Source organism: Momordica charantia (assembly GCF_013281855.1).
Source record: "Momordica charantia cultivar OHB3-1 chromosome 6 unlocalized genomic scaffold, Mcharantia_2.0 BLBB01000006.1, whole genome shotgun sequence".
NCBI lineage: Eukaryota > Viridiplantae > Streptophyta > Magnoliopsida > Cucurbitales > Cucurbitaceae > Momordica > Momordica charantia.
The window spans coordinates 24,505,746-24,519,232 of NW_028275164.1; positions in this window are offsets into that span (position 1 = coordinate 24,505,746).

A 13,487-nucleotide genomic window follows, 5' to 3' on the forward strand; every position below is an offset into this window, starting at 1 on the left:
TGATACATGGTAAGTTGGAAAAGATTCTGATAATTAATTAGATCAAAAATTGAAATTTCTTCCGCTGTTTAAGATTTTTGAGGAAGAATTAAATATCAAAGTCCTATCAACTCAACATGCATGCGCTATCAAAAGAGGAATGAAGTTGAAAATTTTTAATCAGACTAAATTGAAAAAAGAAACACAAAAATAGAAACTAAAACATATATTTCGGATTTTCACAATATTTTAGAAACAAAAAGAGCTACCGAAGTAAAGAGATATTGTCTCTTAATTCACATCCATCGAAAATAAGTGGGAGACATCATTATATGATCATTTTATTTTCCTTTTTCCTTTTTTATTTTTCATTATGGTAGCTAAGTATTTCTCTTGATTTTTATAGTAAAAAAAAATGGTATTCAATTCTGTCAGTTAAGAAAATTTTCAATCAAATTCATACTACTTAATAGTGTCATCAAAATTTGAAATAATGAATATTAAATTTTTCACATTTGGAAAACATTAGCTAACATTTTTTTTTACGTAGAAGTAATTCACCAATTAACTACGTGAAATTCAAACTCATGACTCCTTGATTAGAGATAAGTGCTAATTATCGCTGAGCTAAACTCTGACCATTAGTATGATTATTGATCTTACCATTTATTTGCAATGTACCAATCGGATTGAAATTAAAGACTAAACAAAAACAATATTATGGATGAAATCTATAGATGTAACTTGAAAAAACACCCTATTTGGTAGGGGCCAAGTGGGGAATAATTCCTAATCAAAAATAATAAAGAGGAAATAATTCTCTATGGGAACTCATCTCGGCAAATTTTTCGCAGGAAATTCCCACCTTAGCCCTACAAAATTTGTGAAGATTTTTTGATTTTTTGATTTCTTTTTTTTGGGAGGAGGGAAAATTAAATGGGCGAGTAGAGACCGAAAAGTCTCTCTAATCCTGCCCCGCCCTGTGAACAATCCTAGTAGAGGGAGACCCAAAAGGTTGAATAGTATGTCATAGCGACAAAGGGAGGGAAAATAGGACTTGCTTTTTTATGGATCATGTACTTGCAACCCTACAACAAGTTGGTTCGATTACACACCACACATATTACACAATCAATTCTCAAGCTTTAAAAATATTTTTGGCATCTCTTTTCCCTACAAAAACATATCATATATTAAATGACATAAAATATACACACAAAAGAAAAAAAAAATGGAACCTATATTCAAATCCACACAAATTTCAAAGTGCAAAAAAGTACCAAGTTGATCATTAGGTACAAAGATAATATATATAAAGATTGGAGAGAAATCATATTGTATACAAATTAAATATGTGGTTGTTGGTGTCATATGTGTACTTTGAATTATTTTTCTTCTCCTTCATCCCCTTTTTAAAATTTTTCTTGTCATTTTAATTGCTTACTAGTTACGAACTTAGAAAACAATATATACTTTGCAATCGACAAATTTTATCTCTAAAATTTTTCAAAAATTGATTACTCGTCTTTATATTCATCTCTCTATTTTCGTCAAAATCAATTATGGGTCCAAAAGATTGTGAGTTCGATCCCCGTCTTGAAAAAAAAAACAAATGAAACAAACCAAGATGAACAAGTTAGTACATCCCGTTTTAAATATGTATAATAAATATAATATGTATGTAGTATAAGAGGTAGACTGGAATTTATAGTTGTCGATATGAGTATAACTAAACTAGTTAAGATATCAATCTCCGACCAAAAGGTCACGAGTTTGAATCTTCACCTCTACTTGTTGTACTATAAAACATTAGAGTTTGAAGTTATCACATGAGTATAGTTCAGCAATAGATGTCATCTCTACATCTTTCTTTAAGGTCGGAGGATTCTCATACTCTAATTTGTTGTATTAAAAAGAAAAAAAAAGGTTTAAAGTTGGAATGGAACGATGTCTTGAGTGACTAAACCATTTTTCATTAAATTCAGCCCTTAGTTTTTCTTTAAACCCAATAAATTTTTCCATCGTCAACTTGAACATAGTTCAACAGTAATGGACATCTTGACCTTCCCACTGCCGACTTGAACATTGTAATTTAACCGTAATTAACATCTCCTCCTTCTCTTCAGTTCAACGGTTCCAACCTCTAATTTATTGAATTAAAAAGAATTAATTTTCTCCCTCTTACTGTTAATTAGTTGAGAGAGAGAGGCTTAAAGATGTCACAAGTGGAATTGCCAAATCAATGAAGAAATTAACAGGCATGTGAATGGTTATGATGGTAGGGAACAAAGACCAAAATGAAACCATTTCCATCACATCATATTTTGAAGAGTCCAAATTAAAAACCCACAAAATTTAATTTAATTTATTGATGTTTTTTTTCCCATGCTTATCTCCATTCATTTTAAGCCCAAGAAACTTGATTTGATGCTAATTAATTGGCTCTCTACATTCAAACCACCATTTTCCCATCAAGATCATGACTTTAATTCTATTTATGATTTGTGGTTTACATGTATATAACAATTTTTTTAATTATGCTTATCTTAATCATATCAATTATTAGCAACCCTTTTTATTAACTATATTAATTTATTAATTAGAATTTATGGTAGTTATTTATTGATTTTAATAAGAAAATATTACATAAGAAATCATTTATCTTTTATAATTCTAAGAATATTTTACCTTTTTTTTAAGACAATTTATTTTACTCTTGTACTTACTTTAAAATTTAACCTTATATTTGTAATATCATCCCATTAAATTCTTAAATTGAATAAGTTGTAAAATTAACACCTCTGCAAAGTTAAATTATTGAAGATCAACTAACCAACTAATAGATTGCATAAAATTCAAACTAACTGATGAGCATACACAAATATTTGAACCTAGCCATATAAAATATATACGACTATCAATTAAGTAAAAAATAAGTATCAAAATTTAACAATAAAATGTCTAAACCCTAACGAATGGAAAACATACAATTACATCTGTCAAAAGAACTCATTATATCTACGAAACTAAGAAAAAATAGAAACTTCCTCACCCGAGAGGATTTATTTTCACCACGTATTTAAATTCATATTTAACTCAATAGAACTTAATTAAAGTGGTTAAAATTGACTAACCGAACCAAATATACAATGTTAGAAAAGAAACACTATTCCTAAATTTTATTTAAGATTAAATCATTAATCGATCGTTAGGACGATCATCTTGTTTTATTGTTTTATTTTTCTTTTAAAACTCAATTTTAAATGGTTGTATTCACAAGTGCTCCTATATTCATCAGTCAATATGTAAGTCAAATCATTTCTATTTTGTAAAGAAAGCTTTAGGAAAAATCCTCCCACCTTCCTATATCACCATCTAAAATAAAGTCAGTTTCCTTTCTTTGACTAATGGAGTTGTGTGTGAGAGAAAAAAAAGCTTATTATTGTCTCTAAATGAAGAAATTAATCAATAATATCATAATAATTATACTACTTGTGATTAGTCAGTACCCAAGTGTTGTTAACTTTTCTTAATATGCTTATCAATTGACTAATAATAAATTACGACATTCACAAGACTTCAAGAAGTAATTTTCATTTAATAAAAATAGTTTAAGTCGGGACACCTTTTCTCCACGTCTCGAGGTTCTAGATGACCATTATCTCAAAAAGAGTCTATTTTGCTAATCGTCTTAATTAGAAAGTGAACTTTTCACCCAACATATGATCTTTTACCTCCGTTACGGAGACAAAAGTTTCAAAATCAAATTTGGGAAACGCCCTTTCAAGAGCTTAACATGGAACTTAGGACAACAAAAGGTTAGGATTCTGAAGCTCGATTTGAATCAAAATTACACCTTAAGAGTGACGTTATTTTTCTTAATTATATTAACAAGTTAGAGATCCGAATTACGTGGTCCACAAAATGACGCATTGTGACCTCATCTAACAAATTTTTAATCCAAATAGTTGTGTTTCATGTGGGGAAGATTTTGAGCTTAGGCATCCCCTAAAAAGTAGTACCCTTTTGGATAAGTTTGGTATATGCTTATTTGGAAGTCACTATTATTCAGACTTTTCTTTTTCATCCCAAGCCAAATTTTAGCCCCAACTCCTCCACTTGCATGAAATAGACATCGGCCGTAGGTCACTTTGAACCATTGAAATAGGGTACCTTGCCCTAAACTTCCTCTAAATTTCTCCACAAAAAATAACTTTTGGAAACTTGTGTAAATATTTGATGGCTCAATATGTGTGGTCGTCTATGTATAACATAACACCGAAATATCATCAATTGGGCGTAAGTGTGAATATTTGGAGAGGTATATGAAAGGTATGCAGCGGAGTTGGTGAGGGCACCTCGTTTGAAATAGAGTCAAGGTCGAAGATGGAGATATTTAATGAAAAAACAAAGTATATTTCAATACGTAAAATACTAATTTTTACTATGCACTTTTAATATATTACTTAACTTATTTTAATTAAAAATAAATACGAGCTAGACAGTGACTTTTGTTTTGTTTTGTTGTTTTTTTTTTTTTTTTGCTGGAAAGCTTTTTTATCATCAAACAATTGGACGGATTGATTTTTCAAATTAGAGAATGAGAAGAACGTATAAATTAGGATATGCATCTGCAGCTTTGTCACATACGTTTCATTGCTATATCCATAACAACTCGATGTGTATTTCGATTGCAGTTGACAAGTACATCGATCTCACCTCGTCCCATTTCTATCCATTAAGAATTGATATGTATGGAGGTGACCTCAACTAATATGACTACACCGAACCACAATTCAATGATTATAAGAAAGGCTATTGAGACCCACTTTAATTTGGTGGGTTGTAGAGCCCATGCATTATGAAAATTTCCCTTCATTCTAAACTTCTCTAAGTCAATTGTGAACTAATTTAGCACTACCAAACCAACAATAATGTTTAAAAATCCCTATTCCAATACCATGCTCTCTTTACCCAATTTGGTTCCACTTATTCACATTTCTTTCCTCTTTTTTTAATTAAATTATAAATTCAGTCCCTAAATATGAGTTTTGTTTCTTTTTAATATTGAATTAATTAATAAGAGATTGATTTTGGCATAGTGTAGTAATAGCTAGGTGCTAGAAGAGTAGACCAACTCGATAAGACACGGAAATTTAATTAGTCTGATCATGCGTACTCTGGTCGCTCATCTTATCAAATTTTCGTCCTATTTATTCTTATTTTATTTATTCAACTATCTACTCTTGTGCTATCTTCGTGTTTGATCCAATTATCAACTTGTCACGTCAACAATCGACCCAATGTGACAAGAATTATTTTGAACTTTTTTTGGAAACTTAAGACATAAGTTGTTACTTTTTAAAACATGGGGCCTAACAAAAATTATTCTAGAAAACGTAGAGATTAAAAAGGTGTTTATACCTCGAAACAACTTTGGCCTTTTAATCAAATTTTAGTTTGATAATAAGTTCAAAATGTTGTCCATCTACTTTTGATGCCCTATGTACCATTTTGTTATAACAATAAATCTCAGCATAATTGTCAAAACGAGCATAACTCGGTAGTAATTGGCATATATCTTCATCCAACCAAGAGATTATGAGTTTGATCTCACACTCCTACATATACTAAAAAATAAATAATAATAATAAATATCAGCATAATTTAATTAGTCAAGATACTTTCTAAAGCTCGCAAGTTCAAATCTTCAAACCATTATTGAACTAAAAATAATAATAATGATAAACATCTTCGAATCTTAAAAATGATATGAACTTAAGCTTACGCATTTTACTTTTAGAATCAACGTAAAAGATCTCATATTATTAGAGGCACCCTTATTATTATTATTTTTTATCTTAAACCTACTTTTTACTAATTGTTTCCATTTATATCCACATATTTATTAGATTTTATCTCAAAATCAATTGATAATAGAAAGAGATGTATGTGTATATATTATAAACTTTTGTTAGGTCACTTTTATTCTCGTTGGATTCTTGTATGATATTATTTAGGGACAATTGCAAATATGTGATATAGCACTTTTTTTATAAAAAAAATGACAAATTTATTCAAATGATATACATCTATAATATAACTATAATATATCTTATTATTAATATATGTATGTGATATGCATCTGATATACTATTGATATGAGTGTCTGATATACTTATAAAATGTATATGATATACTACTGATATGAGTGCCTGTGGAATATGTATGTGATATACATCTAATATACTATTGATATAAGTGTCTGATATACTACTGATATAAGTAAAAATTTTTACTATATATAAAAAATTTTAAAATAGGTGACATATTTTAAAATACATAAAAGATTTTTGCTACCCACCATAATTTCACAATTATTTATTTTGGACGTGAAACGAGGTTTTAAATTTCTTACATCAAAATGATGAATGATTGACATAAAAAAGTAGCCATACTTTCATATGGAACAATTCCAAATTGCCTTTTAAATCTTTCCACCACTCATTATTGCAACTCATTGAGGTTGCTTTGGAGCTACATAAAAATAAAAATAAAAATAATAAATAAAGAAAAAAAAGATTAAAAATAATAAAAAAGTTTCAATTTGTACATCAAACAACATAAGTTTTGACATATTCCTAAATTTTTTTTTTTTTTTTGTCTTTTTATCGTCACATCTAATCTAATCTACTATTGTTTGTGTTGAAACTTACTCCTGCACGACGTCGTTGAGTCAATCTGGTGATGATCATCATCAAGCAACCCAACCAACAAGATTTGCAATATATATATATATATAAATTTGAGAATATTTTTTAACTAACTAAAACCGATTGGCTAATTCATGCATGCAAGATCAATGGTGTCTTGTCACGTATAATTTAATCAATTTTGAAAAATATATACTTTTTTATTTGTAAGTCTTGTTTGAGACTTCGAGACGGTTCATTTTAGTCTCTTGACTTTAACATTCAAATTTATTGTAGTTTTCAAAATGTTTATTTTAGTATTTAAATTTTAGAAAAGAAAACTTATCATTACTTTTCTATTTATTACTTAACCTAAAGATCCTTTAAAGTTCAGAGGACTATTAGACTCAATATTCAAAGTCTGATGAGCTATTAAATAATTTTCAAAGTTTAGAGGCTCATTAACAAATAACCTTCTCCTATACTAAAATAAATAAATAAATAACCTTCAAAGTTTAGAACCAAACTGGTGAAATAAGTACAAATTAATTTTCAAGGAAAGCTCACATGTGCAACTCACCTTTAAAAATGAGAAAAATTTGGACTTAAATATTATTATTTTAGTCTCTGCATTTTTCTTGTTTGATATATTTTGGTCTTTGTATTTTCAAAACGTTTATTTTGGTGCATGTAATTTAAATTTTTAATCATTTTAGTCATGTGCTTTTTAAACATCAATTTTGATCCCTATATATTTTAAAAGTTACCATTTTGTTTCTTAATTTTCTTTTTTATCTCATTTATTTCGAATCCCAATTTTAACATGACACTTAATTTACTAACAAAATTGCTCGGAATGTAGACATAAATTTATGTTAAAGGGTTTCCATTGTATTTAAAATATATGTCAAAATTTTACTAATAGAACCAGTTTTAAAAAATACATGGCCAAAAACAGATATTTTGATAATACATAGATTAAAATTAACAAAAACTGAAAGTGCAAGAATCGAAATAGATGTTTCGACCAAAGTATAGGAATCAAAATAGTATTTAAATAAAAAAATTTAAAGTCTATAAGATGGCGCTACTATAGTCAAATATTAATGATTTTGGAGATGATAAACATCTCTTTACTTACCAAACAAAATTGACTATTAAAATTTAAATTTTTTATGTAACAAACAACCCAAATAATTTTGTTGCTAACCAATGAAATGATTCTATCTTTAGTTACCTTGGTATGAAGGACTAATTACCAACTAATTAGTTGGATTAATAATTGTGGGACCCCAAAATACATAATCCCTCAAAATTGCCTAAAAATTACAATTTTCTAATAAATTGGTGGCTATAAAACAGAACATATGGATAATGGATAATGGATATGGCCTTTCACCAACAAGCAACTTTTATGTTTTTCTTGCACAGCAAAAGAAAAAAATAAAATAAAATTATTGAGCTAGGATTTGTATCCAAGCTCCACCATCAATGCTAAATTGGCACATCGGTATGATGTTAAATCTAATATACTCTGATGTCTAAGTTATCAAAAGAGTTCAATTGACAGTGTAGCTAATCTGTTATGATGGTTTAGATTGTCCAAACTTGATCGAGTTCAATCTACTCTATTCTAATTAACTGGGTTGGTTGGTTCAGTCCAGACGATTTGACGTGGGAGCTTGACCTATCTTGCTACCTTAACTTCAATTCAATGGAACCTAGTAGGTAATTTCACATGTGTATCTATTAATTTTTTTAACTTGCCATCATTTTTTTAATTTTAATTACTTTTTAATTATATCTATTAATTTTTGTGTATTCATGCCCAATAAAAATTACTTAACATTTGTATAAAGTTGATGACTAAAAATTATTACATTATAGAATACTAATTTACTCTAAATTTTAACCTTAAAAACGTTTCTTTTATGTTATTTAATTTTTAATAAAAATTTAAAAAAATTACGGAAAAAAGGTGAGAAAACTTTCTTTGGGAATAAATATTTTTTTCGTTACCTTATGATACTTATTTTTAAAGGGTAAGTTATGTTTTTTAATATGTTGAGATTTGGATTATAATTTTGAGATTTTAAGATTTTGAAATCTAAGAAGAAATAAAATCGAAACTCACTAGGATTTGTATCAATCTTTTTCCCATTACTCAAAAAGAACTACATATCCAAAATACTCAATAAATATACTTCTTCAATCAAACTCCAACAACTCCAAAGAAATAATATTTCTCTCTTTAAAAGCAGTAAATTTATCGCTTTCTTTTGTCCATCCAGCTAAATCAAGAGTTATTTTTTCGATCAATTATGTTTATGCAAAGGTCTGCACAACACTGTTTTACGAATCGAGCTCGAACCCGATCCCCGGCTCGACCTGCACAAGAGGGTAAACACTCCGACGCTCAAGTCGGTATAGGTCGGACTCAGTATTTAGCTCGATGTGAGATTCGATACCTGAGCGTGAAATGAGGCCCTCTATTTATAGGTGGTGGATCCGACAGTACTTACGACCGGCGGTTACATGTTCTTTTCCTCATGTCGAATCTGTCGGGTTCCGAGCAAATCGAACCCCAATTAGGTCGAACTTCGACATGTATACTTAGCCTTTTTCCAATGGGCGAACCAGACCTCCTCGACGGGTTCGAGGTGGACCTCGGATATTTTAATCATTGAACATCAATAAGCGTCCTCCATGTGTCCAAGGTATTTTTACCTCCAAACAACCATTATTTAACTTGAAATATTTATAACTATTTTCAAGAATTATGTAGTCTGATTTTGAAACTTAAGAATTAAATAGAATTTTAAATTAAAATCTAGTGGCTAAAAGTCCAAAAGGTAATATTTTCCATTTTAAACTAAAGAAAAAAAAAAGATAGTTACAATTAGTACAGTCAACCCATGACCAAGAAGCCTAGCCCATCTAGCTCATAATTAATGGGCTTGACCCAACTTCTGAATAGATGAATAATGAATCATATTTATATTGTCGGTCAAATTAAATAAGTTTTTAACTTTCAATTAATTTGGGCTTCTTCAAATTTCAAACTATGCAAGTCTCTTTTATGTCCTAGATTTAGACCCCGTTTAGTTACCACAATCATAATGGGAATTTAATTTGAATGAAAATCAATCGAACTGAAATAAATCAGAATGTTAATGTTATTCCTTCGATGTTGTTGAAATTTTCTGGAATCATAATTAGAATTTTATTGATGTTGTTTGCTAAAATTGTTTGGAATCGGAATTAGAACAAAATATATAGTAATTACTAACATACCCCTTTCTCATTTTTAGCTAATTACAAATACATTATTGTGCTAATTTTTTAAATTACAATAATAATAAATTTTAATTAATTTATTACTATATTATTGATGGTAAATATTTTTTATTATAACAATTGATTTAATATTAATAAATCATGAATAATTAAAATAACACTACATGAATAATTAAAATAAAATTACATCAAATAATATCTATTGATATTAATTAATACAAATTTATAATATTATATAATAAAATCACATCAACTAATAAAAATTAAAGTGTAAATGGTGAAGAAATTATAAAAGTATAAAAAAAATAATTAAAAATTGAATAGATCTAATTAATAGATGGGAGAAAAAGGATAAAAGTTGTAAAGTAATTATAATAAATATGTGAGGCCCACAGAATAAGGAATGAGAATGAGATTGATTGGGTTGTAAAAATGTAAATGAAAAACAACATTTTTTTTATTATATATACGTTTGAAACCAGAACTATCTAGTTACGAAGAGTTCCTTTTTTGAAAGCGAATAACTACGCAAAATCCTATAAAATAAAACTATTGTTAAATTAAGACAATTGACACCTTAAATTATTATTGAAATAAATGAAAATAATAATAAATACATTACATATATAAATATTAAATAAACGAAATCTGATAATAGAAATTTTTATTGGAAAAGCTCAAATCCCTATTTTGTTACCTTTAATTAAGTTTTATAATTTAAAGATAAAAGATTATGAGATTAAGTTTGAGTGAGTCTCACCATTTAATTCAATTCCTACAATTTGGTAAAACCGTCGAGAAAAAAAAGTTTTTATTACAATTTCTTGATTAGTTGCCGTAAGTAAACGTGACCTTAGATTATATAATCTCTTTTAAGTCTTAATTAGTTAATTTTTTTACCTAATTTATTTTGTTAGTACAATTTATTCATTTTATTAATTGTAAGGTTTATTTGTTATAAATTCGAGACTGCACTCTTGTACTCGCGAAAATTCTAACATCTCTGTTCAATTAAAATAAATGAAAGAGTGGATTTATAAATTAAAAAAATAATAATAATTCTACATAATACAGTAATAATATATGGCTAGATATAAACGGAGGGAGTACTGACTATAGAGAGTTGAATTTTTTTCCCATCAGATTATTATTATGTGCCTATAGTTATAATAATCCTAATCACATGGTATTAAATATCTGTCGACATGTTCATGTATCTATGGGTTCGACATCGACATAAGAGGTAAATAAACTTTTCTATAATATTACAAACAAAATCGACAAAATGTAAAAAGTTCAACAAAAGTTCCTAATGTAGACATAATTTTAATTTTAATCATTTTTAACTTATTTAGAAATGGTGAAATTTTTATTTGTTAATCGAAAAAATCGACAAGATGTAAAAAATATCAACAAAAATTCAATAAGACATAATATTAATTTTAATCATTTTTAACTTATTTAGAAATAGTGAAATGATTATTTGTTAATTTAAATATATATTTTTTAGTTTTTTAGTTTTTTAATTTTATAACTTTTCCAGAAATATCCATCAACATCGACATTTCTATCAAATTGAGACCTCGACAATCAACATCCGACATTTAAAACTTTGCTTGATTAAGAAAAACTTAAAATAATTTATAGTTACTATATGTACCAATAAAATTTATTGATCGTTCATAGAAACTCTTAAATAAAGTGTACTTGGTTTGGAGAAATCCTATATTGAGTGACTTCTTAAGAAATTTTCTAAGAAACATGTGATTAAGGACAAAACATGCTAAAAAGATTTGTGTTGGTTTGGTAAGGACAATCTTCACTCTCAAAAATAGCTCAAGTACCCCTTTGTCACCTACACCTTTGCAACAAAATTTTGGACATCCATCCTCAACATCTTTGGATGGTCCACGGTACTGCCATCTCCCTATTCGCATAGATTTCTTCAAAAAGGAAAAGGCTAAACTATGGGCAAATTTTATTTACACGAGCTTTCTTATGGACTACTTGTGAGAAATAAACCAAAGAACCTTCAATGATAAACCACAACCTTACGAGAGGTTTTTTGATGCTGTAGTTTATTAAGCTGTCGCTTGGTGTATAAACTCTCCTATTTTTCATCATTATAGCTACACTTCCCCTCTAGCTAATTGGGAGTGCTTCATGTAAACCCTACTTAGGACATTTTGTAATTTCATAAATCAATGAAATTGTTTCTTTCGTTAAAAAGAAAAATTAAATAAAAAAAAAGCAGCTCAAGTCAAACAAGTGGCCCGTCTAAGTCACAAAGGATGCACAAGAATGCAAGAATGATTAGTTATTGAATCTGGATTTTGAAACTTGACCTAATTCATAAACTTAGGCTGTTGCAAATCCTATCAAGGGACCTTTCCGAGTGCTACTTGGTTCAATAACGAATCATGAAAAGTTAGTAGACATGTGACACTTTGTAGTGAATGATCTAACATCACAATGAGAGAGATCCCAAGGCAAAACATAATTGATAATTATTACTTATATTAATAATGAAATAATGAATATCTTCCCTTTTCAGTGGCTCATTCATAGACACTTAAAAGTTAAGTGTGTTTGACTTTAAAAAGTAGGTGATGCGCAAAAATCCCCTACTTCTACTGCGGGAATAAACTGAAAATTTTAAAGAAAACAATAAAATAAAAAAACACAAGAATTAACGTGGAAAACTCCAAACCGAAAAAAAATATCACGGCCCACAAGGAAAACTCCACTATATGAAAAATTATTATCGTTCAATTAACTAGAATTGGTATACCAAACCAAAGTATTTCAATTGAGATGATTAAAACCCAAATCCATGCGAGTAGTTGGAACACACTTCCTCCTTGTAACTTTTATCTGAGACAACTTCTACTACTCTCTCGTTGTATATGTGAGAGAAACTTCAATTCTAATATTTGGCCAAAACTCAACAAACAAAGCATGCTAGAAGCATTTGTATTGATTTGTAAAGACAATTTTCATTCCCAAAAGCAACTCAAGAAATGTCTGTGCATATCGAATCCAATTTTTGATTCTAGGTTTCTAACAGTCAAATTAACAAAATTAACATCTTATTAGGAACATTATCAAATAAAATAGATGTCCAACCTTAGGTGTCAAAAAGAAAGATATCTAAATAACTCTAACCCCATGTATCAATATTCTTCATTTGCTTAGTGTCTCAAAATGTCAAATTGAACCTCCAAGTGCTTAAATTCTCAATGTCACATGTGTCTATTTTCTACGAATTATTAGCGTCCAATTATATCATCATCTCATGGTTGTACAAATTGCCTATAAATAGTGACAATTCATAGTTCCAAAATGTTAGTGGAATTTTTTGATGAAAAATCAATGTTGAATTTTTAAATTTATGTTTTCTATTTTTCAATTTTCAAATTTCAAATTTATATTTGGTTGAAATCTCATATTTATATTTTCTCGATCATTGTTCGTGACTCTGATGTCTCATTTTACTCTATAATTTTACCAGAGATCACA